We start from the raw sequence: 27,048 nt of genomic DNA, 5'->3' as shown, positions 1-27,048 counted from the left end.
ATTACTAAGACAAATAACCACAAGGATTTAAAAGTTATTTGTGTTATGGTTAGATTATTATAAAGGTTCTAATGCTTATTCTCTTTGGGAGGGGGACCCTCAATTTTCTCCACACATTTACTTGAGGCACTGATCACTCTTCTTTAGACTGATGGTTAGTCCAAATTCATTGCAAACTAGTGAAAAGCTATTGCAAAATTGCTGATGTTCCACTTCACTGTATGCAGCTAGCACTGCACCTTTGGCGAAAAGAGGTTCTCTTATCAACAGATGATTGATTTTACTTTTTGCTCTTAGGCCTGCGATATTAAACAGTTTTCCATCTGATCTTATATGGAGTAATCCACTTTCAGCGCCAGATGAGAAAGCATAATGAAGCAGTGCAGAGAAGAATATACTAAATAGCGTTGGTGCCAAAACACATCCCTGTTTGACACCACTACAGATTTCAACAGTCATACTGATTACCATCTTACTGGATTGTAGTCTTTGTACCATCATGGAAGGATCGAATTAGACTGGCACAGAGTGTGTTGACTGCACCAGAATAACACCATGCTAGAGGTTGTACACAGGTTTTGCTACCTAACATCAACTGTATCGAGTGACTTATCTCTAGATGACGAGCTAAATACACATCAGGACGACAGCAACCACATTCAGCTAACTGACTTAAGCTTTTGTTTTATGTGGAATATTAGGAAAGGAACATTGAACACCAAGATAGGGGTCTACCAAATGCATGTTCTAAGCTCGCAATATGGCAGTGAGACCTGGACCACCAACAGCAAGCATGAGTGAAGACTAAACTCTTCCCACCTGTTGTGTCTGCCGTATTCTAAATATCAAGTGAGAAGACAAAGTTCATCACACCAAAATACTTGAGGAAGCTAAGTTGCCAAGTCTAATGACATTTCTCAAATACAGACGCTCCCGGTGGCTTGGTCATCTGTATTGAATGGAAAATGGTCGTATTTCAAAGGATCCGTAATATGGAGAACTTACAGATGTTGGAAGGCCACGGGGCCGACCTACGCTCAGGTTTAAAGAGGTTTGCAAGAGGCACTTGAAAATTTTTAACATAATACCACAAGCTGGGAAACTGTGGCTAACAATAGGCCACGCTGGAGGGCTGCGCGGCATCAGGGAGCCAAAGAGCTGAAGAGTATTGGCTAAGAGAAAAGAAAGACAAGAGCACAAAGAGGAAAGTGCATCGGGCTTCATATTGTGCGGGCTTCATCATCTAGCCCTGTGATTTATTTACACCTACACCATTTGTGACAAGGACTGTCACTCGAGAATTGGACTCTTCATCCACTCATGATGTTGCAACATAGCAGTAACTGAACTGCTTTGATGTTTAGACCATAGTCTTTCAAGACAGGCAGTTATCATATCCTTAATGCACTGACTCATACTGTGACACAATGCCATGGGTACCACCAGCATACTGATATCATCTAAGTAGCTTTTTTCAAATGTGACCCCAGATGGTGAGTGCGATTAAGAGGCTTTCCCACTATAGGCAGCACCATAGCCAAGTCCAATCCTATTCTGACTCACCACCCACACTCAAACTTTGCAGCAGGATACCAGTCAAGAATAGAAACCTCAGGGATTAGTTAACTTAACACAAACCAAGGGCTGAATATGGGACCCTCTTTTTCTCTTTGGATCGGGGTAAATGCACCACTTAGTATGGCCAACAGAGCCACAAGAAAGGCAAATCTAATGTTTTAAACAATGGTTACATGTGGGCTTCAAGTTTGACCGCAAGTCAATTTTTTGGTATTCAATACTTCAATGTTTATTTTATGGGAATGATTTCAAGTCATGGTCCTCTGAAATGGAAAGACATTCTGTTTTCATACCATTACTTCCAGTAAATTTCTTTAAATGTTTTGCCAGTGACAACGCTCATAGTCTCTGCATAAAATCCAACATTTTAAATTAGTGCAGAGTCAAGCATATTAAAGTATTCAAAATGCAGTTGCATACTAGGTAATGACAAAGTAATAGAGGAATGAACTTTGATGGGACAAATTACCTTTTCTCATCCACTGTTCTTGAGTTTATATATTAAAAAAATCACTCCTTTTGGATGGGAAGAGAGAAAGAGAAGATAAAAGATGCAAATAATCCAAGCTTTGAAAGTGGCAGATTATTAGCACTTTTTTAAAAAAGCTGATGCTACTTTGACAACACAGTATCCGGCTTCAAACAGCTTTTGCTCCTAGTATTTCATTAGGTGGCACTCCACGGATCTTTCGGTCACTTCCATGGCACGATGCTCAAAAAATATTTTCAAGTAACCAATACAAAGGATAGGTCATGGAAAACTTGGTTACACTTATCTGGTTTAATTTTTGACCAGAAAAGTTTGATGAACAGTGAATATTATGGTCATTTCCCAAAAATGGCTGGCCAGTACTCAACAAGTGAGCTTGAGCAGATCCACCATTCATCACAATACCCAGCTCACAATCTCAAAGCAGCAAGTTCTGCAGATGAAATCACTTTATCTTACATTATGTGCATACAGTGTTACTATTGTTCCTATTCAGAACAGCAGCATGAAGACTACCACAACTGAATGAATTGTTTTTTTTAAAAAAATGAATCCCAGTAGAATTCAAAAGTGAACTAAATTTGCTGTGAGACAGCAGTTTTGTACTTAAGGGGTAAGAACAATAGAAGGAGGAGGGGGAAGAGGAAGAAATCTATATATAGATTTTAAAAATGAAATCAATTTTTTTTTACAGAAACATTGCACACCAAGAGTGTTATGTTATATTTAATAGTAGCATAGGAGAGGTGGTTTAGCTTGAATTACTGTCTCAAGCTTTTACTGCAATAAAGATGCTCACAAATTGTAAAACTCCCCATTCTAAAACCTAACAAGGACATACTGTACATTCCCACAAATCACTCAACTCAAGTTACAAAGTCAACCTCAAGTCAGAAGCATTTGTTGCTATATGCAAAACATATATTTATATGTAAAAAATACTAGTCTATTCCCCTCAATATTGCTTGCAGGATTGAAGCTGGGTTGTACTCTCTCCCTTGCCTTGCCACCCCTGTCTTTTCCAGAGCCTGTCGCTACGTTTACCCTCACTCTCCTCTCTGCTGCCAACTCAATTGTTTTCTGCCCTCCCTGGTTAACAAAACAAACCTTTAACAGTCACAAAAAAAATTCTATCACTACAACACAATGGGGACTCAGTGATGTTATAATACAGCTAGTAATGACACATAGCAGCAGTCATTTCCCCCAAAACTATGACTATTACATCAACATGACTGTATAAACTTAAACCCACCAAATCCCCATCCTCACTTAATTCACCTTTACCATTGGTCCAGGGTCCTGTAAATCAAAGAGGTAGCAAAATGCAGTTACATAATTACTAACCAAAGAGATCACTAAAAAGTGACATTCATAACAGTTACTTGATTACTATGAGCTAATGAGATTGATGGAAAGTGGCACCACATTCAAGATCATCACTGCTAATGGATGGGCTCAAAAGCAACACTCACCAGCTTTTTTTTATTGCTGGATAGAAGATGAAGAACCACCAGTGTATTCCAACAGTTGAAACCAACTGGAATTGTGATGCTGATGGCAGTTGCACTACTTTTGCCTAATCTAAGGGAGCTGCTGTGACATCACAGGAGTTAGTGACCTCAGGAATCACAGGATAGATTCATCATCCTCAATTCTAGTAAAATCTGTGTCACATGCACTTAAATTAATAATGGTGAGAAAATAAGGTAACTTTTTATTTTCCACACAAAACTTTGCACTAACATTTTGTACACAATAAGCCCTTACCTACCACTCACCCCAACACAACACTCATGCACTTAATCCAACCCCAATCAGACTCAAACTCTAAAACGCTGGCTTCCATTTTATTTGAGGTAAATAAACCTACAGGTCACTTTTAAAGGAGAGTCTCCTCCGCATTTGCACCAGATGTTACCAACACATGAACTAGCGCCGGTGCAGTGTGCACACGGACAAGTCCAGTCAACGGCACACGGAGTCAATACTCCGGCCCGGCCTCCAATCTCTCTGGAGGCGGAGGTGTGGGGAGGTGGGGGGGGGGGACTTTGGAACGGGTCGGCGGCGAGGGGAAAGTTTATTTACAATGAAGACAGGCAGCGCGGCCTTCGGGACTGCAGCAGCCTGAAGAGGAAAAGGCGGAAGCCCCCGCTCGGCTCCTGCCACAGTCTGACCCCGACCCGCACGCACGCACCAGCTCAAAACCGGCCCCGCTCTTCCGCCACCGGCCGCCGTCACGTCGTTTGGTTTTTTTTGCCCCGATTTTCGGCCTATCCCTCGCCGACATACTCACAGACTCTAGCGGGTTTGCTGCAGTCTTTACCACCCCCCCGCGCCTCTTCCGACCTGGTACTTCACGGGTTAACAGGCGCCTCGCATCCCCTCCCATCCCATCCGGGGCTCGCACTGCCCAACTGGAAATGACGTCTCTTGCGGCTGCGCGAGCTCAGGCGCCGCGAGACGCAATGGTGCGCTGTTATCCTGCGCATGCGTGTTCCCTTCATTGTGTCCATTTGAAGGCAAGGGACTGCCATCATTGATAAGGGCAAACAAAAAGGGAGTAAGTCACTGCTCCATGGGATCAAATGCAGCAAACTTCACTGGTTGTCATAGGATTACTAAACAATATATATATTTACACAAAAGCATAGTTATCAGCAGTGATGATTTAGAGAAGGCATACGAGTACAGAAAGCATGATAATTATTGTCTATGCGAGCATGTCCCTCGAACATTTCGATTTTTGACACCTGTTTTGACGCATTTATTTGGCATTTTGGAGCCTACTGTAATTCTGAGTCTGAATCTCAGTATATACTTTTTAATTAAACAGAGTGCGTCATCACTCCAACTCTACTCCCTCTTTTATTTCCCAGCCATGGCAAATCTGCAAGTACAGTGACAGGAATTATGTGGCCAACGACGCCCACATCCCATGAACGAATAAAAAAAGACAGTTATTCTTCACTTCATTGTGGACAAGCACTAAATAAACACACCTGTAAGTGAGACTCTGAGTAACCATTAGCTCATTTTACTTTTTTCTGTTCAAGTTTGTGTCCTTTCCTCCAATCTACCTGGTTGATACGTTCCAGTCCCACCTTCCAAATGATCTCATTGGTTGATATTGACAACCTTCAATGTCAGTAGAAACTGCGATTTTTCTTGTAAAACGGTGACAAGCTGACACGAGTTGGAAAACTGACAGTGGCATGTATGCATGCAACAATTTTAGAGACTATTAAAATTGTTATTAAAACATCAATGGAAATTCTAATACAAAATATATATCTTTCAAAAGTACAAAATCAGGACAAAGTCATATTGGGCGTTCACTTTGCCCTATAATATTGAAATTTACTATTTGAAATTTGATCACTACTTTGAGTGGGGAGATATATTTTATAACATTAAATACTAAATATTAAAACTGCAGGTGTCTTTGCAATTATAAGGGTAGTAAATCCTGGCTGTGCACTATTCTGGCAGGAACAATGCAATGTGAGAGATCGCAGTCAGAAATTCCAATTTTACATAAACTATTAATTGTGAGCTCCTTCAGAATCTATGGCCATACAGACCAGTGAATTTAAAGCACGGCTGCAGTTGTTTAAAGAACTGCAGCAGCCATTTAAAGCAGTCTGATGTGAAATTAACAAAAGGAAAGAGCTTTCACACTATTTAAGTCCAATTAATGGTTCCAGACAATACAAGGGCACATTTACAGATGGTACCCTCAAGATGCTGCTGCAAAGGAAGTTTCTCCTGGTTGGCACTTAAGGGCACTCTCCCCAGACAAGAGTCATCTGAAACATATGGCAAGAAATAGCTGACAAGGTGATTGCTCCCTGCAAAACCCATGCGATCTGGCTGCAAATATACAGCAAAATCATACAGCTGAGGAAAGATATCAAGGTAATGCTACCTGGTAGTTTCCCATAGAAAGCATCGTTCTGAAAATGTGTTCTCAGAAATTGTTACTCTTTTATTACTTACCCCTCCAAAGTGTTCACACAATCTTAGAGCCCAATTGAATACTTAGTGTGCATGGCCATACAGCAACATGCCACACGTACAAGCTGGAACCTACATTTGAAATTCTCATCACATTGAAAACTTAAAGATTTTTGACTATTTGACCGAGCAATTTCAGGGAAATTTATACTAAGGTGTTGCCATTTTATAGGTGGTGCATTTTGGTAGGAAGAATAAGGAGGCCACATACTGCTTGAATAATAACAGTCTGAATGGGATAGAAGAGCAAAGGGATCTCGGGGTATAGATACACAAATCACTAAAAGTAGCGACGCAGGTTAATAAGGCCATAAAAAAAGCAAATTAAGCACCAGGGTTCATTTCTAGGTGAATAGAATAGAAAAGCAGAGAAGTTATGTTATACTCATGTAGAACCATGGTTAGATCATACTTGGAGTACTGTGCACAGTTCTGGTCTCCATACTATAGAAAGGATAAAGAAGCATTGGAGAGGGTGCAAAAAAGATTCACAAGGATGATACCAGAACTGAGAGGATATACTTATCAGGAAGGTCTGAATAGGCTGGGGCTCTTTTTTCTAGAAAAGAGAAGGCTGAGGGGTGATCTGATCGAGGTCTTTAAGATAATGAAAGGGTGTGTTGGGTAGACATAGGGAAAATGTTTCCATTTGTAAGGGAGTCCAAAACTAGAGGTCATAAATGTAAAATAATTACTAATAAATCCAATGGGAATTCAGGAAAAACATCTTTACTCAAAGAGTGGTAAGAATGTGGAATGCGCAACCACAAGGAGTAGTTGAGGCAAATAGCATAGATACATTTAAGGCGAAGCTGGATAAGCATATGAGGGAGAAAGGAATAGGGTTTGGTGAAGTAGGGAGGGAGGAGACTTGTGTGGAGCATAAACGCCAGCATAGACTAGTTGGGCCAAATGGCCTGTTTCTGTGCTGTGGTTTTGATGTAACTCGGTGTATTCATTCAGCACATTAGTGGTCAAATCTATCCAATGCACGAATTATCTGGGAAAGCGTATTCAGCACAACAGCCAGAAACAGATGAAGTATCTGACAGAAAGGTATTTCTAACATAACATATTAGTTTGAGAAAATGTGAGTTCACTATGATATTCTAATAACAATTCAGACATATTATGCTGAAATGACTTTATTCAGGAGTGCCTGAGTGCAGCTGCCTGGAATCCATGCTGAGGAGGGTGGTAGCAGGTTTAATTGGTATCTCAAATGGTCAATCCCCAGACATGGAAAGCTGGGGAATGGTCAGAGGACTCATCCCATTACAGCATTCATCAATCCACCTTCCAGAAGCTAGGAGAAATTTACATGAGGGCACATGTGAGATTACAGTATCCAGTATACACGATGAGGGTTTCCTTGTTATGGATCATGCTATAGTATGACTAGGTATTGCTTAGTAAAAGTAAACTCCTGATTGTAGAGGATGCAGGGTTCATTTATGGAAGAGACCAGTGACGCAGAACCCAAGAGAATATCTCATGCAGACCTGAAATTTGTAACCAAAGGCTTCAGACAGCAAATCCTTCCAACACACTCTTGCTGCATGATGTCAGTACAACTACAGTTACTGATAAATATGATGGCTGCAGCCCAGGCAAATATCTGTCACTGTACATACTCCTTAAACTTACAACATCTGAAGGCTGCTTCCCTCTTCCAGAACGTGATGGCACATAATAAAAGGGAACAAACTCAAACTGGAGGAGGGGCCAGAAATTGCCTGCCCTTGATTTCCTTTAAGGAGGGCACATTGGATACAAGCTTCAGTGGTGCAGGGGGAGGAAAAGCCAGCGGTTTTACCCAAGCTTAGGGCTATTACCATCCTGGTCTTGTTTTGCTTTATCCACCTACTCACTCACTGACTCACGGGCACAAAAGCATTACACACGTATATTGCAATAAAAGCTCTGTTTGAAATGTCTCTTGGAGTCAGCAATGGAACAGATTTGAGGGCAGTCTCATTATGCCTTCAGTTGAATGAAATCTGGATGCCCAATGAAGCTTTTGCACACAGATGGACAACCAGGTCCTTAAATTTGTGCAATGTGCAAAGCAGGCAGGGGTGCCAGTGAGTTTGTAAATTCACTTGTTTCAGGCACCCTTTTGCCCAATTCCCAATTTCATCAGCAGGAATGTCTACACTGTGGTTGCAGTAAGAGTTTTTTTTTACATTCTACCTAATGACATTTTACAACATTATTTAAATTGATTTTGTTTATGTGTGTCTGATTCTATTGTCACATCAGAATCACCCATAATCAAGGCTATTGGTTTACGGTTTGCATGGAAAAATCACAGCATGTGATCCCCAAAGTACTGGCAAATATCTTGGAATCCATTGTAATTAAAATAGAATTTGACCAGTTCAGTCACTGTAAATCAATGGCTCTATTCATAATAAGCCAGTAACTAAAGAGGTAAGGGACAGTATAAGATATAAGGAAAGGGCATACAAAAAGGCAAAAAATGGCACAGATCCTGGTGTATGGGAAAGATACAAAGATCAACAAAGGGTCACAAAACAGATAGTAAGGGCTACAAAAAGAGAGTATGAAAAGAAACTCGCGAGGGATATCAAAACCAATACGAAGAACTTTTATAGTTATATTAGGAAAAAGAGGGTGGGCAGGAGCAGTGTTGGCCCCTTAAAAACTGAAAGTGGGGATATTGTCATTGACAATGGGGAAATGGCGGACATGTTGAACAATTACTTTGCGTCAGTATTTACAGTCGAAAAAGAGGATAGCATGCCGGAAATCCCAAGAAAACTTATATTGAATCGGGGACAGGGACTGGATAAAATTAACATAAGTAAAGCAACAGTTAAGAAGAAAATAATAGCACTAAAGAGCGACAAATCCCCAGGACCAGATGGTTTCCATCCCAGGATTTTAAAGGAAGTAGGTGAGCACATTGCGGATGCCCTAACTATAATCTTTCAAAGTTCTCTAGATTCAGGAACTGTCCCTCTAGATTGGAAAATTGCACATATCACTCCGCTTTTTAAGAAAGGAGGGAGAGGGAAACCGGGGAATTATAGACCAGTTAGCCTAACATCTGTTGTGGGGAAAATGCTGGAGTCTATAATTAAGGATAGGGTGACTGAACACTTCGAGAATTTTCAGTTAATCAGAGAGAGCCAGCATGGATTTGTGAAAGGTAGGTCGTGCCTGACAAACCTGATTGAATTTTTTGAAGAGGTGACTAAAGTAGTGGTCAGGGGACTGTCAATGGATGTTATTTATATGGACTTCCAGAAGGCATTTGATAAGGTCCCACATTAGAGACTGTTAGCTAAGATAGAAGCCCATGGAATCGAGGGAAAAGTACGGACTTGGTTAGGAAGTTGGCTGAGCGAAAGGCGACAGAGAGTAGGGATAATGGGAAGGTACTCACATTGGCAGGATGTGACCATTATTCACAATATTTATTAACGACTTAGATGAAGGCATAGAAAGTCTCATATCTAAGTTAGCCAATGACACAAAGATTGGTGGCATTGTAAGCAGTGTAGATGAAAACATAAAATTACAAAGCGATATTGATAGATTAGGTGAATGGGCAAAACTGTGGCAAATGGAATTCAAGGTAGACAAATGTGAGGTCATCCACTTTGGATCAAAAAAGGATAGAACAGGGTACTTTCTAAATGGTAAAAAGTTAAAAACAGTCGATGTCCAAAGGGACTTAGGGGTTCAGGTACATAGATCATTGAAGTGTCATGAACAGGTGCAAAAAATAATCAAAAAGGCAAATGGAATGCTGGCCTTTATATCTCGAGGACTAGAGTACAAGGGGGCAGAAGTTATGCTGCAGCTATACAAAACCCTGGTTAGACCGCACCTGGAGTACTGTGAGCAGTTCTGGGCACCGCACCTTCGGAAGGACATATTGGCTTTGGAGGGAGTGCAGCATAGGTTTACTAGAATGATACCCGGACTTCAAGGGTTAAGTTACGAGGAGAGATTACAGAAATTGGGGTTGTATTCTCTAGAGTTTCGAAGGTTAAGGGGTGATCTGATCAAAGTTTATAAGATATTAAGGGGAACAGATAGGGTGGATCGAGAGAAACTATTTCCGCTGGTTGGGGATTTTAGGAGTAGGGGGCACAGTCTAAAAATTAGAGCCAGACCTTTCAGGAGCGAGATTAGAAAACATTTCTACACACGAAGGGTGGTAGAAGTTTGGAACTCTCTTCCACAAACGGCAATTGATACTAGCTCAATTGCTAAATTTAAATCTGAGATAGATAGCTTTTTGGCAACCAAAGGTATTAAGGGATATGGGCCAAAGGCAGGTATATGGAGTTCGATCACAGATCAGCCATGATCTTATCAAATGGCGGAGCAGGCACGAGGGGCTGAATGGCCTACTCCTGTTCCTATGTTCCTATGTTCCTAACTCCAAAAATTACACTACATTTTAGCAATCATTTAACTTTGTTGAATAATAATTATAAAAAGAATAGTACTCTTTACCAAAATTAAATACAGCAGAAAAAAGTGAGTGGTTTGGATGAAAAATAATTTTTCTACTCCAATGAGGCAAAGAGGAAAAGGGCAATAATGTTTCCAGCTTTGGAATCAAGACCCTAAAGTCTTCTGTTTGATGAGAGTCATCACTACTGGGCATCAGCTTTATTCCGCACCTGCATCTTCAAAAAGTTCATGAATTCATTGTATCACCTGCATCTGGAGCTCTAATATCTCTCTGTGGATTTACTGAACTGGGCATGTTATATTGACCAAATGCATTACCACCCATAGAATGGATAACGATAAAAGAAAAAAAAACTCCAAACGCTGAAAACCGGAAGAAAAAACAAAAAATGTTGGAAATATATAGCAGGTCTTCCAACATCTGTGTTAGAAATCAAGATCAAGAGTTAGTAAATTAATATTTAAATGGAGAGAGATTGCAGAACTCTGAGGTACAGAGGGATCTGGATGTCCTTGTACATGAATCACAAAAAGTTAGTATGCAGGTACAGCAAGTGATTAGGAAGGCAAATGGAATGTTGTCATTTATTGCAAGGGGAATGGAATATAAAAGGAGAGAAGTTTTGCTACAGTTGTACAGGGTATTGGTGAGACCACATCTAGAATACTGTGTGCAATTTTGGTCTCCTTATTTAAGAAAGGACGTAATTGCTTAGGAGGCGGGTCAGAGAAGGTTCACTCGACTGATTCCTGGGACGGGGGGGTTGTCTTATGAGGAAAGGTTAGACAAGTTGGGACTGTATACATTGGAGTTTAGAAGAATGAGAGGTGATCTTATTGAAACATATAAGATCCTGAAGGGGACTGAAGGGGTAAATGCTGAGAGGATGTTTCCCCTTGTGGGAGAGACTAGAACTAGGGGACACAGTTTAAAAATAAGGGGTCTCCCATTTAAGATGGAGATGAGGAGAAATTTTTTCTCTCAGAGTGTCGTGAGTCTGTGGAACTCCCTTCCCCAGTGAGCAGTGGAGGCAGGGTCATTGAATATTTTTAAGGCTGAGTTAGATAGATTCCTGATTAACAAGGGAGTCAAAGGTTATAGTACATAGATGGGAAAGTAGGGTTGAGGTCACAATCAGATCAGCCATGATCGTATCAAATGGCAGAGCAGGCTCGAGGGGCCGAATGGCCTACTCCTGCTCTTAATTTGTATGTTCGTATGTTTGTACGTAAATAATTCATTTATATTATGTTTCATTTCATATTAAGCTCCACAGTTAAAAGTTCAAGATTGAAAACTGAAAATATAGCTGACAATGTAGTTAACTGTCAGCTACAGAGGTCAGAAGAGGCCTGCTTCTGGGTTAGGTCACACATTGTTTACATTTAAAGATTAAGTTGTCTTTAACTAACCATAATAATACATTCTATGACTTGCTGACCCTAAACACCAGTTTGTTAGTCTCGGGACCACAGACGTCAGAAAGAAAGTCTTGAGTGACAGAGGGCTAGAGAGCCAGGAGTAGCTTGACACATACTGATACGGACTGGTACCGAAAGTGGGTAAAGGGTTATGGAATGCAGATGCCTATGGATTAGTGCAGCTAAAAACAGTATAAATGTTGTGAGATCGTAGTCATAAGTTAGAAGGAGGAACAGAAGGAGGAGAAAGAGGAGAGAAGGTTGAGCTCAACCAGCTGTGATGTGGGTTCTTCTACAGTAAAACATCTTTTGTAGTCTCGGTGTTGGCTGTGAGTATATGTTCATTTAATCTTTAATAAACGAGCAAAACATTTGACTCTGTGTATCAAGCTTATCCTTGACATATAGGTAGCCTTTGTCTATATTATTACAGAAATACACATCCTAACATCTGTTAAAACAAAAAACAGGTTAACCTTTCAGCTGCTATAAAAGCATAATGATTCATCTTCTGTTTTATTACTTACTGGTGGACATAATTTTATCAAAGTAAAAGTTTGGGGTAAATTTTGATACTTCAGATTAATTGGTCATTGATATTATTGCTGTTTGTAGCATTTTCCTGTATGCAAAACAGTTGCTATGTTGGACTGCAAAACACTAGTCAGTGAACTACAAAGTAATTCATTGTATGTGAAGTACTTTGAGGTGTTTCTGAGACTAGATAAGGTGCTCTGTATTGAACGTCTCTTTTTTCAAATCTTTCATTTATTGAGTGATGCTTTTTTTTTATTTTAGGGAAAATTGCACTTCATAAACAGCTACTTGGACTTATTTCATAATGTTTCATAAACTCTGTTTTGTGACACCAAGCTCAGTATAGTTGAAATTGGTGATGAGATGCAGCATTTTTGTCCTTAGTCCAGTCTTTCTTCTACCTCCACAGCATTGCCCATTTCTGTCTCTACATCTGTTCCCAAGCTTTCATCACCTAACTTCTCAAACACTCTCACAGCTGGCCTCTCTGCATCATTCAAAATTTCACATCCTCACCCGTACCCCTATCAACCCCAGTCTCTCCAAGCTCCACTTGCTCTCAGTTGCCCAAAGACCTCAAAATTCTTGTCCTTTCTTTCAAATCTTCTATGTCCTCATTCTGCCCCACCTTAACACTGGGCTTCTTCTTGTCCCACCTGCCTTACATCCTCGCATGAACTCTCCACTCTTCTATCATTGGGCTTCTTCTTATACTTCCTTTTGCTCCTCTATCAATAGCCATTACACTCCTGCCCAGTTCCCTCCACATTACCACTTCCCTCTCTGTTTTTAAAAACTCTTTATTCATCCACACCTTTCTCTCTCTTCTAATCGACTCCATTTTCCCTTTTCCCCTCCTGCTTTGGTTGACAGACAAGAAATAGAGAGTAGGAATAAACGGGTCTTTTTCCGGGCAGGCAGTGACTAGTGGGGTACCGCAGGGATCAATGCTTGGGCCCCAGCTATTCACAATATATATCAATGATTTGGATGAGGGAACTAAATGTAACATTTCCAAGTTTGCAGACGACACAAAGCTGGGGTGGAATGTGAGCTGTGAGGAGGATGCAAAGAGGCTCCAATGTGATTTAGACAAGTTGAGTGGGCAAAAACATGGCAGATGCAGTATAACGTGGACAAATGTGAGGTTATCCACTTTGGTTGTAAAAACAGAAAGGCAAATTATTATCTGAATGGTGATAGATTGGGAAAAGGGGAGGTGCAATGAGACCTGGGTGTCTTTGTACACCAGTCGCTGAAAGCGAGCATTCAGGTGCAGCAAGCAGTTAGGAAGGTGAGTGGTATGTTGGCCTTCATTGCAAGAGGATTTGAGCCCGGCAACAGGGATGTCTTACTACAGTTATACAGGGCCTTGGCGAGACCACATCTGGAGTATTGTGTGCAGTTTTTGTCCCCTTATCTCAGGAAGGATGTCCTTGCCACGGAGGGAGTGCAACAAAGGTTTACCAGACTGATTCCAGGGATGACAGGACTGATGTATGATGAGAGATTGGGTCGACTAGGCTTATATTCACTAGAGTTTAGAAGAATGAGAGGTGATCTCATCGAAACATATAAAATTCTAACAGGACTAGACAGACTAGATGCAGGGAGGATGTTCCCGATGGCTGGGGAGTCCAGGACCAGTGGTTACAGTTTCAGGATACGGGGTATGCCATTTAGAACCAAGATGAGGAGAAATTTCTTCACTCAGAGGGTGGTGAACCTGTGGAATTCTCTACCACAGAAGGCAGTGGAGGCCAAGTCATTAGATGTACTCAAGAAGGAGATAGATATATTTCTTAATGCTAAAGGGATCAAGGGATATGGGGGAAAAATTGTTTTGAACCTCCCTCTCCCTGTTCTCTTCCTATCCCAACCCTATCAAGACACATCTTCACTTCCTTAGAACCAATGTAAGGAATCTTACAACACCAGGTTATAGTCCAACAAATTTATTTTAAAATCACAAGCTTTCGGAGATTATCTCCTTCGTCAGATGATTGAATGAAAAGGTTCTCAAATCGCATATCTTATACGATGTTGGGACAGCATCACACCAATCATCGACGAACACCTCGCTAAGGCCATCCCCACGCCTCCACTGCTCGCCTTTAAACAGCCACCCAACCTCAAACAGACCATCGTTCGCAGCAAGTTACCCAGTTTTCAGGAGAACAGCGTCCACGACACCACACAACCCTGCCACGGCAACCTCTGCAAGACATGCCAGATCATCGACACGGATACCACCATCACACGAGAGGACACCACCCACCAGGTACATGGTTCATACTCCTGTGACTCGGCCAACGTTGTTTACCTCATACGTTGCAGGAAAGGATGCCCCGGAGCATGGTACATTGGCGAGACCATGCAGACGCTGCGACAACGGATGAACGGACACCGCGCAACAATCGCCAAACAGGAGGGTTCCCTCCCAGTCGGGGAACACTTTAGCAGTCAAGGACATTCAGCCACCGATCTTCGGGTAAGCGTTCTCCAAGGCGGCCTTCGAGACACACGACAACGCAAAATCGTCGAGCAGAAGTTGATAGCCAAGTTCCGCACCCATGAGGACGGCCTCAACCGGGATCTTGGGTTCATGTCACGCTACACGTAACCCCACCAGCAAAAAGGGGGAAAAAATTTATATGTTTTTTAAAATTCTCTCTCTCTCTCTCTCTGCCATTTTAAGTTTCTTTCTGCCTGCCTGTGTAAAAGACACAATGTATATCGAGTGTACTGGGACGTGCTGTTCTCCGTGACTGGCCTGTTTGAATAACAACGACACCTTTTGATTGGTGTGATGCTGTCCCAACATCGTATAAGATATGCGATTTGAGAACCTTTTCATTCAATCATCTGACGAAGGAGATAATCTCCGAAAGCTTGTGATTTTAAAATAAATTTGTTGGACTATAACCTGGTGTTGTAAGATTCCTTACATTTGTCCACCCCAGTCCATCACCGGCATCTCCACATCATCCTTAGAACCAGATAGAGAGGAGCATCTGAATCTTCTCTTGCTCATGATTTAATAACTAATCTGTTGCTCAGGAAGTTTATCAGGCAACCCTATCTGCCCGCTAGGTTATCTGCTTGTAAATTCTGACTTATTAGCATTTTGCCTCTGCTAGTTGGCTTATTCACTCAACTGGACTTTGTAAAATTGTTGGCATTTTATTAACCCCTCAGTTGCCATACTAATTTTAACTTCCTTTTTTATTTCCTGCAGACACTACATAATCTATATATAATCTGTAAATATTTATAGTAACCTAATGTGCACTAGCCCTGGAGCATTGCTTATGATGGCAGATAGATGCATTTTTTAAGAGCTAAGCTGTATAAACTGTTTGAGTGTGTTCCAGTACCAACAGTACATTAGATGGCAAACCAGTGTTTTCAAACAATCACACAACATTACATTTATACCACCACCTACTGGTGCAGTACTTTTAGCATCTTGATACCACTCACCAATTTTAATGTATAATAGAAAAGAAGGATAGAAGTAAAGGAAGGAAAAAATGGGATCACCTTAATCTCAAGCTCCTGTGGGCAGCACTCAACGCTTTCAGCTTTACTCCTTTGTACATAAATAGAAATGAACTGTAATTGGTTTTACCTTTAATCTTTTCTCACTGATAAAAAGCATGGAGTTGTTTTTGAACTCAGCAGAAAATTGTTTATAGGATACATTTGAACATTGTCCTTGCATCTCTGAGAGCCAGTCCAGTGCAAACAGATGGGATGAAGTTATTCTCTCTCCACCAGCTGTTACAAGTCCTTATTGAGCTCAGTTCAGACAGTTTTTATCCAGTTCCCAACAGACAAAATTATGCAGCAGAAGAAAAACAACCTGCAATTTGGCACAAATTAAGAGTTTAACATATGCATTTTGGCAGACACATGTACAAATTTGTATATGTGATGCCAACAAATCTGGCCAACTGTAATTCTGTACACTGACCAAAGAACAGCAACGCTATTAACAAGCTGAAGAGTAAGACATGCGGATACAGTAAGCACTCACATTGCAAATACAGATGCTTACCCTTTACGTGTTACTAACTTTGACACTGTCACTCAGCTATAAGAATAGATAGAGCAGTGAATAATGTGTCACACAGGACTAATCAGAGAGAGGGATAGAGCTCTCACTTCAGAATGGAGTTGAAGTACATTGTCAGGTTGTCTGTGTGAGACGTTGCAGTGTGTGTGATAATGGCATATCCTATCTGGGAGATCCTGATACTGTCACTAGACAGAAAGTGAAAAGCTCTTTGTCCAACAATATCACCTGTCCCTCTGTGAGAAGATAGGCAAAATAAAAATTACTGGGTTGAACCACATACCAGCTAGTAAACATTGAGCTCTATACTAGTGGACTTGATGTGTATTGAGCCTGGGAGCATGCATCACAAAATGTGAGATGGGCACTTCTAGCTTGTAAGGACAGAAATAAAACTCGATCTTCCTTAATGAATATATTTAACATTTTTAATTATGTACAGTTTTTTTGATTCTTGATGATATCCCCATCCTTTTTTAAAATCTTTTGTCCACTTTTGCTTTCTTCAGTCTCCACTCCACTACATTCCATCCTCAGTACTGGTAACCTGTTCCATGATCCCCTTCCATTGCTCTTATACTACAAAGAGTTATGTAAGATCTGTGTGGAATGACTCTCAATCTGATTTTACCTCCCTAACTATGGAGTGCTGCCTGGCCTCTCCTCTGCAGCTACCCAAGTTTCCATGGGTGGAATCAGTTCTGAAGGTTCTAGGCGTAAGCCCTTTTTCCCACTGTCCCATGGTGTACAGTTATGGAGCTCCAATCTCCACACTGTTCCTAGATGGACTGACCTTTTCCATTCTGAGCTGAGTTTTATTATTTTTCTGTGCACATTGATAATTTATGCATTAGCATATTTGTGAAACGTGTTCCACTCAGTAGCACTGGCAACCCTCACCTTAATGAGCACAAAACTCACCACTAAGTATAGAAAATGAAGGAGCAGCACAGACTAAAGTCCTAGGCCCAGCCTCCTGCTTCACAGATGAGTACGGAGAATGTTAATCTGAGTGCCATGTGTTGTATTTTCCAGGATAGTCCTTCCGTTAAATAATCTGGGGATACATTTTGCTCTGTGTATAAAGTTAAAGAAAAATTCTTCAACTAAACTATTATTAGAAATCTCCACAGTTTGGATTTTCTCTGGAAAGAAGGACTTGCATTTATATAGCGCCTTTCACAACCACAGGATGTCCCAAAGCACTTTACAGCCAATTAAGTACTTTTGAAGTATAGTCACTGTTGTAATGTAGGAAACACGGCAGCCAATTTGTGCACAGCAAGGTCTCATAAACAGCACTGTGATAATGACCAGGTAATCTGTTTTAGTGGTGTTGGTTGAGGTATAAATATTGGCCAGGACACCAGGGAGAACTCCCCTGCTCTTCTTCAAAATAGTGCCATGGGATATTTGTCAACAAATGGAGGAAGATTTTCTCTGCTCGGTATTTATAATTTTACCAGAAATATCAGCCAGAGGTTCATTTGTTGACAATATCATCACACATCACAACTGTCGGAAATCAACCCCACCAATTCCACTATTGTTTACCTGCACTTCACCTGAACCCTGCGGAAACATGACCAATTTAAAAAATAGTTGTATAGAGCCTGACTCGTGAAGGCTATACACTTAACAAAACCTGCCTTCAAGCAGCGTGACAGCTGCAGTGATCAAACGCTCACTTTCACGACATACTTAACCTATATTAACAGTATGGAAGTTTACACAGTGGCTTACCAGTGGCTGGTTACGGAACTTGTCTATCAGATGCTGGGACTGTTTATTACTTTTTCCAAAATATCATGTGGCGAGGTCAAGTGAACATTACATGTCATTCTTGAACCCAGAGCAACAAAAATATGTGCACAGCATGAGTGGAAACTCAACAGAAAGTACTGCTCACATATGGAGAACATCAAGAGTAACATGATAAACAAACCAGCTAGCGACAGCTGATAGTTCAGCATGAAAACCACCTTTGCAAATCAAATCAAAACTCAATAAACTCAGTGAGCCATGAAAAATAATTAAAAGCATCAGCAAACACAAAAAAAAATTGCCCAGCACAAACAGAAACATGGATTTTTTGCAGAGCTGCATGAAATGGAGGAGACAATCTGTAACGCTGACTTCCAAAACATTGAGAAAGAATCACTTATAGGAGCATTGTCGTCATTTTCAAGAAGGAAAGAGCATGGGAGGCCTGACAACATTTCATCAGGATGAAGCCAAATATAAATGAAACAAAAATGTTTGGCAATAATATAATGGTTTTGTGACACAAATGATATCATCGTGTTGAGTGTTCATAAACAAATACAAATATTCAAAATTAAATTAATTTAATGAACTTCCCGAGGAAGGTGACAATTATATTGACAGTGACATTTTTTTACATTGTTGCCATACTCTAACATGATTGTAATAAGTCTGCTTGACAGAAAAAGAATGTTTTGCTGAAAATAATGCAGATTTACTTAGTTACAGTATACAGGGAATAATGGTTATGCAGCCATGATTAACAGCAGCAATGCATTGAGGGGTTCAAATGGTGTCATAAACTGGGAGACGACAATGTTGGGCCGAAGGGCCTGTTTCCATGTTGTAATTTGAATTGTTTCTAATCACCATTTGAAGCACAACACTACAGTCGTCTAAATTATTCCCATGTGTCCAATATTCCTTTTTTTACAAAATAAGGTGCGGTGATTACTTTCTGATCTTAGATCGTTTTGTTTTGTTGAAAGTCAACTGCATCTGGGCTCCACACAGTTGATGCGGTGAGACCTCCATGCTGAAGGGTTAACCACTGCATGTTTATTGTGTGGTAATCCAGAGTTAAATACTGGCAAATAATGCGATTAGCATATATTTCTTTTAAACTGAGAAACTACAAAATACAGGATCAAAGCCCACAACATAAGAGACCACCAAGAAGGAAAAAATTGGAGACAAGACAAGTTAAATCGAGATGTAGTGATTAAGTGAATCCAAGCTTTAGGTTTTAAAAGCCTATAGATTGTAAGATCATACCGAAGATTGAAGGAGGTGAGGAGTTCAACAGTTTTGAGATTCTGGGAAAAATCAAGTTGGAATGGGAGATGGTGAAATGAGTCTTGATTTCAACACAGTGGTGATGCAGGAAGGAAGTTGTTATCATGGAGGATACAAAAGTTCAGGTTACTCTGTAAGTGCACTAAAATCAGTGCAGTTACAGACTTCCACCAGAAACATTTTAATACAAGTGTGAGCTGCACTTGTGTCATAATTTACAGAACAATTCTGAAAATCCACCCCTTAGTGTTTTGAAACATTTAGCATTTTGAAATGTCAGTAAAATATTCCACATGTGAAATCAATTTTCCCTGGAAGAAGCAGTAGCATTAGATGAGGAAATTGTTTTGTATTTTTATCATTAATATTGTTATTACAATTTTTTTTAAACCAGCAGACTACCCAAATGTGATATATTCTATTGGGAGGATTATACCTTTGTGAAAAATACTAGAAAGCTGCTCTGACATGGAGACAAATGCAAAGCAATACAAAGGTTTCTTTTAGTTTGACTTCAGAAAAGCCACAGAAGTGAAAAGGACAAGATTCAGGATAAGTGTAAAATATAGTAATAATGATGCTGGATAATGTCCATTTTAATTTACGTTATCTACCTTTTTTCTTTATTCATTCATGGGATGTGGGCGTCGCTGGCAAGGCCAACATTTATTGCCCATCCCTAATTGCCCTTGAGAAGGTGATGGTGAGCCGCTGCAGTCCGTGTGGTGAAGGTTCTCCCACAGTGCTGTTAGGAAGGGAGTTCCAAGATTTTGACCTCAAGATGTCAGAAGCCTGATTTCCATCCTAATTCCTTTCCAAAATTCCCATAGGATTTTCAGTATGACATTTAGGAGTCCATTAAATCCTTCCCGACAACATAAAAATTATACAGGATTTAATGATTTTTTTATGGACTTTGATAGAGTATGTGTATTTTGGCAAGAGTTAAAAATATAAAGTGACAACTATCAGTTCCACTTTCAAACTAGCTGTCATCTAAAGAGGGGAATTTAAAACCAATGCGCTGGCACAGTTTGTGCTAAATACGAAAGTGTAATTTTTCCTTTTTAAGCATCCAATTGGAAGATTAGGAGAAAGAGTTTTGTTGTTTGTGTTGGGTTCAGCACCATTGGAAATAACACATCTCAGTGTTACTGTGCTAACATATTACTTTATTTACTGTTGCAGGGAAACTGTATGTGCAGTAGGCTAGCACTGAGTGGTACAGTGGGTTAGTACTGAGTGGCGCAATAAGCTACTATAGAAGGTGCTGCAGTAGACTAGTACTGAGTGAGCAGTTAACCAATATTGAATGGTGTAGTGGGCTAGTATTGAGTGAGTAGTTGGTGAATATTGAATGGTACAGTCGGCTAGTACTGACTGCTGCAGTGGGCCAATATTGAATGGTGCAGTGGACTAGTACTGAGTGTTGCAATGGGCTAGTACTGTATTTTATTCACAGTTAGAGACTGCAGATACAAGAATGCAATAAAACTTGGAAATTTAAATACAAATCCAACATAGAATGATATTGTAACCCATAATATTAATGTAAACATATTAGTTATCTGCATTATGTGAATTCCATTATGTTATATGTTATATATGTCCTTAAAAGAACTTAAGGAGGGACATTTGTTTGACAGAGAGGATAAATATCTCTGTTGATAAGAATCTTCCATGAAATGAGATTGGGCAGTCTCAATCCAGTTCCTATTGGGCACGACAGCACACCATAAGACTGCCCCTAATTTGGCACTAATTGACACTAAGGATTTTTTGAATTAGTGTTACTGGTGTACAGTTGCATGATGGGAGCAGATATTGACCATTCATGTATGGGAATCAGTATGCCTGATTTGCAGCCCACACAGTTTTCTGTCCATTAATTTCAATCTATAAGAAATAGGGTAGGACACACTGACCTCCACACCCAAACCTTTGATAGAAACATAACATTTTACAGCACAGGCCATTCAGCCCATCACATCTGAACTGGCTCTCTGAATATAATCTCATTTCCATGCCCTTTCCAATATCCTTTTGATCTTTCTTATATATGTGCTTCCATAGCATGAAGCTGTTTGCCAGGAGTGGGAGGTAATGGGCCATAATTTGCTGTAGCAAGGCATCTAACAGTGTCTGACATTAGTTAGACTTGCCCTTGCACGTTTAGGTTTTTAAATTTTTTGCGTGGCAAGTTGCTGAAAGGGTGAGCTGATAACATCGCAGCAAGGGAAACAGGGCATCTGGGACCTGAGTGAACAGGGCAAGCAACTGTGTATCTCCTTAACCAATCAGATTGAAAGATTGTGAAACAGCGCAAGGACTGAGAAGGAAGTGTAAATTAAAGTGGTAGAATTCAATTTCAAATCAGGTACAGAAAGAGAAATAAAGAGAGGGAAAGAAAGATTGGATTAAGAGAGAGAGAAAAAAGAGACAGAAAGGAAAAGTTAAAAAAAATAATTTTAAATTTTACATTTTTAACATCTCAAACAACAATTAAATCCTAAAGTAATGAGACTCCATACTTGTAATAGTTAATTTTCAATGCCAGAGAGGTTGCCTTATTATTGGCAATAATTAACACTTATTATGTCATTAAAAAGGTACTTAGATTAAAATGGACAAGACTTAAATTTCTGTGGTGAGTTTAGTTCGTAACTACCGCACAAATACAGCATCTTCACGCTGTTCAATGCACTTCAATGGTGAGGCAGACAGCGAGGTGCCATTTTTGCGAAGCTAATGGCGGCACGGCACATCTCAGACAGCAACTTTTGGATTTCCGCATTTAACCGCGCAGCTGCCCCTCACCTGAAGTTGCTATAGCATTTGTGCATAAATAACAGCGAGCGTCATTAGCCTCACCGTTATCTTGACAGCAAATTCTCCCCCAAAATTGGCAATCTCACTCGGAAAGACCAGCAGATGGCTGGTGTGGGAAATTGAGAAATCTCACACGTGTGCTGCAGAGGGTGCTTTACTTTGCATTTAATCACTTTATAATTGATTTAGGAGTGCATGATATGCACAGGGTGCCTGAAAAGGACTAGCATCTTTCACCTTGACAACCATAAAATTCACAAAAAGTCACATAAATAGCGAGTCAGCAGCCTGAGCAGACCTATGCAGAGAAGTGTGTAAAACAGAAAGGTTAATGCATAACTTTTTAGCATTTTCTTTTGCTCCAAAAAAGCTGCAAGGAAGCATATTTGTAAGCTTATTTGCTTCTAAATAAATACATTTTCCAATAAAATATGGATTGGAATGTTTCTGGAACACAATACAAAGATATTTCTTTCAGTAACTGTTAGGATTCTTACATGAGCACTGTAGATTATGTACCATCTTCAGTGAAACCATTCTTTTAAGATCATTTTTTTTACATTATCCACAGCAACATGTGGCTTTTGTCAGACTTTTTGATGCCTTGAACACACAACTCCTTAAGAGAATAATAATACAAAATTAAAACAGAATGACCTCAGGAAAAACCATATATTGTCATTAAAACAAAAACAAGGAATATTTCATAATATACAGAGACTACATATAGCAAGCTATTCTTAATTAGACAACTCTCCATTTAAAGAATAAGTCAACAAGTTTAGCGAGCAGTTCAAGCTCATAATGGGCACACAGCCAAATACTTGCCATGATTCTTTCAGCCAGCATCAGCATCTGAAGCTGAGTCAGAAACTTCAAGGTCAAACCAGCAGAGTAACATAAAAGTAGCTTGTCTCAGAATTCTGATTGCTTTGAGAGTATTACACAAAACTCTAAAGCTTCTTTGGAAGAAGAGTAAAAGAGGGTCTATGAGGGGTTGAAGATTTGAAATGTTACAGGGTGAAGCATTCAATATTTCATGCTAAGATTTTGGATTAATCTCCAGCCTGGGGTGAAGGTGACCTGCTGCTGTAACTCCACATAAAAGCCCCCCAAAAAAAGATTATTTTGATTTCATTCTACTTAAGAGAATCTTTTGCCGTGTCACTCTAAGAAGTAAGTCCTTGTAATAGAGGAAAGAAATAATCACATTTATTGATCATTTACGTTGAAGAAGGTAGAGTTCCACACGTTCAAACATAGGTACAGAGAGCTGCCCACTGGTCATTAATTTTTGATTAAGAAAGCCTGTGATTGTTAATGATTGAAATGAGTTGACAAAATCGTACTTCCCAGATGTAGTATATTTGGATTTCCAAAAGGCATTTGAAAAGGTGCCGCATAAAAGGTTGCTATGCAAGATAAGGGCTCATGTGGTTGGGGGTAATATATTAGCACGGATAGAGGATTGGTTAACGGACAGAAAACAGAGGGTAGGGATAAATGGGTCATTTTCAAGTTGGCAGGCTGTAACTAGTGGTGCACCACAAGGATTAGTGCTTGGGCCTCAGCTATTTACAATCTATATTAATGACTTAGATGAAGGGACCGAGTGTAATGTATCCAAGTTTGCTGATGAAACAAAGGTAGGTGGGAAAGTAAACTGTGAGGAGGACACAACGGGGATTTTAAACCCCAAGAACGGGTGGGTTGGGGGCGGGTGAAAGTTGAAAAGTTTTTTGGGTCGCGACAGCAACCCAGCTTTATTTCCGGGTTTAATGTCAGCGCATCGAAGCACAGGCTTTCCACCGGGAATGCAAAGTCTGAAAATTGCGCGGCTGCGACCCAAAAAAACAACTATTTTCAACTGCCACCCGCCCCCAACCCACCCGTTCTTGGGGTTTAAAATCACCCGCAAAAAGAGTCTGCAAAGGGATATAGACAGGTTAAGTGAGTGGGCAAGAAGGTGGCTGATGGAGTATTATGTGGGGAAATGTGAGGTTATTCACTTTGGTAGGAAGAATAGAAAAACAGGATATTTTTTAAATGGTGAGAAACTATTAAATGTTGATGTTCAGAGAGAGCTGGGTGTCCTTGTACAAGAAACACAAACAGTTAATATGCAGGTACAGAAAGCAATCAGGAAGGCAAATGGCATGTTGGCTTTTATTGCAAGGGGGTTGGAGTACAAGAGTAAGGAAGTCCTCCTACAATTGTACAGGGCTTTGGTGAGACCACACCTGGAGTAATGTGTACAGTTTTGGTCTCCTTATCTAAGGAAGGATATACTTGCCTTAGAGGTGGTTCAACGAAGATTCACTAGATTAATTCCTGGGATGAAAATGTTGTCCTGTGAGGAGAGATTAAGTAGAATGGACCTATAATCTCTGGAGTTTAGAAGAATGAGAGGTGATCTCATTGATACAAGATTCTGAAGGAGATTGACAGGGTAGAAACTGAGAGGTTGTTTCCCCTGACTAGCGAGTCCAGAACTAGGGAGCAGAGGGTGCTAAATTGGGCCGTGTAGCGCCTGTTGTTTCGGCGCTACACAGCCTCTCCAACATCCAAGATGGCGTTTTGAATGCACATGCATGTTTCCTGCGTGACGTACACCAGACGCCATCTTGGTAAAGGAGTTTGTGCAGGTGCAGATAAGGAACGCTGGAATCATGTAAAGGAGGAAGAAAATGGCTTCAATCAATGCTGATTTAAAGTGATACACAGCATTTTGGGACTTAATGCTCAACTCAACGCACAGTCTTAACCCCGACCATCTGAACGTGTCTTAGAGTGTCTGGAGGACCCCCCCACCAGCGCTATTTAAAGGGACCATGCAGGATTTACAGATTAGTGGTTGGATTATTGCCTCTGGCTGCCGAGACATTTGTAACTGTTTTTGGAGGTCTCCTAGACTTCAGTACTAGGATGCAGGGACATAGCCTAACATGGAGGAGTGAAGTTAGGAAATGCTTCAACACGCAAAGAGTGGGAGACGTTTGGAATGCTTTTCTGCAGTCGGCAGTTGATGCTAGCTCACTTGTGAATGTTAAATCTGAGATTGATAGATTTCTGTGAACCAAGGGTATTAAGGGATATGGGGCTAAGTTGGGTATATGGAGTTAGGTCACAGGTCCACCATGATCTCATTGAATGGTGGAACAGGCTCAGGGGGCTAAACGCCACGGCCACTTGCTGTCTCTTGATATGTGCCAACTTCACCTGCAAGAAAGCAGGACGTGTGCCTGGGTGATGTGCCTGTCATGGTTGAATAGCTGCCAGTGTGTGTGGCCTGTGAGTCGTGGGTGGGCGGCTTGAAACAGTGGTAATGTGTAAGGGTGAAAGGAAGCATCTGACTGGAAGAGTTCAGTACTGATGGAAAGAGTTTATTGGTATGTGGGTGATGGTGGGTGTAGTGCATGGTGCAGTTGGTAGGAGACGCCACTTGACAGTTGACCTCACTCACCTTGACCACTCATGTCAAAGCATTGAACTTCTTCCTGCACTGCATCCATGTTCATGATGCTGTGCGCCTGGCATTGACTTCGTTCCCCCGCTCCCACCCACTGCCTTTTGAGTATATGCCTCGAGGGCCTCTTGCCCCCGCCCCCCCAACGCGGATATAGGATGTCCCTCCTTCTGTCCACCTCTTGCACCAAGGCCTCTAGTGCATCAGCAGAGAACCTTGGTGCACGCATTCTCGCAGGCCTGGTACCAATTCAGATTGGCAGATTGCTGAGGTCTGGCATGCAGATTGGAGGATGTGGGATTTAGTAATGTGCAACCTTTATTCAATGTTTTAACTTAACTCATCAGAGTTTAAACATAAGGATGGGACCTGCATCTGTGTTTTACGTGTGCGATGTCTGATCTCCGTTCAGACTCCGTGCAGAAAGCAGACTGTTATTTTCAGCACATAACAGGTACCAGCTACCTTTAAGAGATTTCTAAAAACCATCCTCCCTTTAAGAGATTGAGCTCCCCCAGGTGGTGCAAATTGCGAATTGCATTGATTCCACATTCAAGGCCTGGAATGCAACACTGAATGCAGGTGCATCATCCTGCTGGCCGAAACTTGCGTCCTGCCTGCGCAGGGGTCATTGGGCGTGGGGTGATAGCACATCACGCTACCCGCGCCCAAAAACTGCCCTTATCCAATCTTTTTCCCCCATAGTCTCAGGATAAGGGGACAGCTATTTAAGACTAAGATGAGAAGGAATTTCTTCACTCAGAGGGTTGTGAATCTTTGGAATTCTCTACCCCAGAGGGCTGTGGATACTGAGTCATTGAAAATGCTCAAGACTGAGATAGATAGATTTTTGGACTCATGACGAATCAAGGGATATAGGAATCGGGCAGGAAAGCGGAGTTGAGGCCATAGTTCAGCCATGATTTTATTGAATGGCAGAGCTGGCTCAAGGAGCCGAATGGCCTATTCCCGCTCCTATTTCTTATGTTCTTATATAAACGATGGTATAATGGACAACTATACTTTTTCTTAACTTCAAAAATGTAACATTTTTTTGCGCAGAATTTCAACCCAGAGGGTAGAAATTTCTGCTTGTTTGCAACCCAGCCCCACTGG

General features: G+C 40.8%; 1 protein-coding gene across 4 annotated transcripts in view; it reads right to left on the bottom strand.

Moving 5' to 3' along the window:
• spop (speckle type BTB/POZ protein) overlaps window positions 1-4,480 on the bottom strand; it is a 122,446-nt gene extending 117,966 nt beyond the window's left edge. For 3 of the 4 annotated variants that reach the window (XM_067969028.1, XM_067969029.1, XM_067969027.1), the window contains exon 1: window positions 4,365-4,480. The gene's annotated coding sequence lies outside the window, so the exon portion shown is untranslated. Of the gene's footprint in view, window positions 1-3,543; window positions 3,717-4,364 lie in introns of those variants that run through there. The other variant, XM_067969031.1, reaches the window with a different exon arrangement.
• Between the last annotated feature and the right edge of the window lie 22,568 nt (window positions 4,481-27,048).

The sequence above is a fragment of the Heptranchias perlo genome, chromosome 30, assembly GCF_035084215.1.
Source record: "Heptranchias perlo isolate sHepPer1 chromosome 30, sHepPer1.hap1, whole genome shotgun sequence".
NCBI lineage: Eukaryota > Metazoa > Chordata > Chondrichthyes > Hexanchiformes > Hexanchidae > Heptranchias > Heptranchias perlo.
The sequence above is the reverse complement of the archived record's forward strand: the minus strand, read 5'-3'. Positions and strand labels throughout refer to the sequence as shown.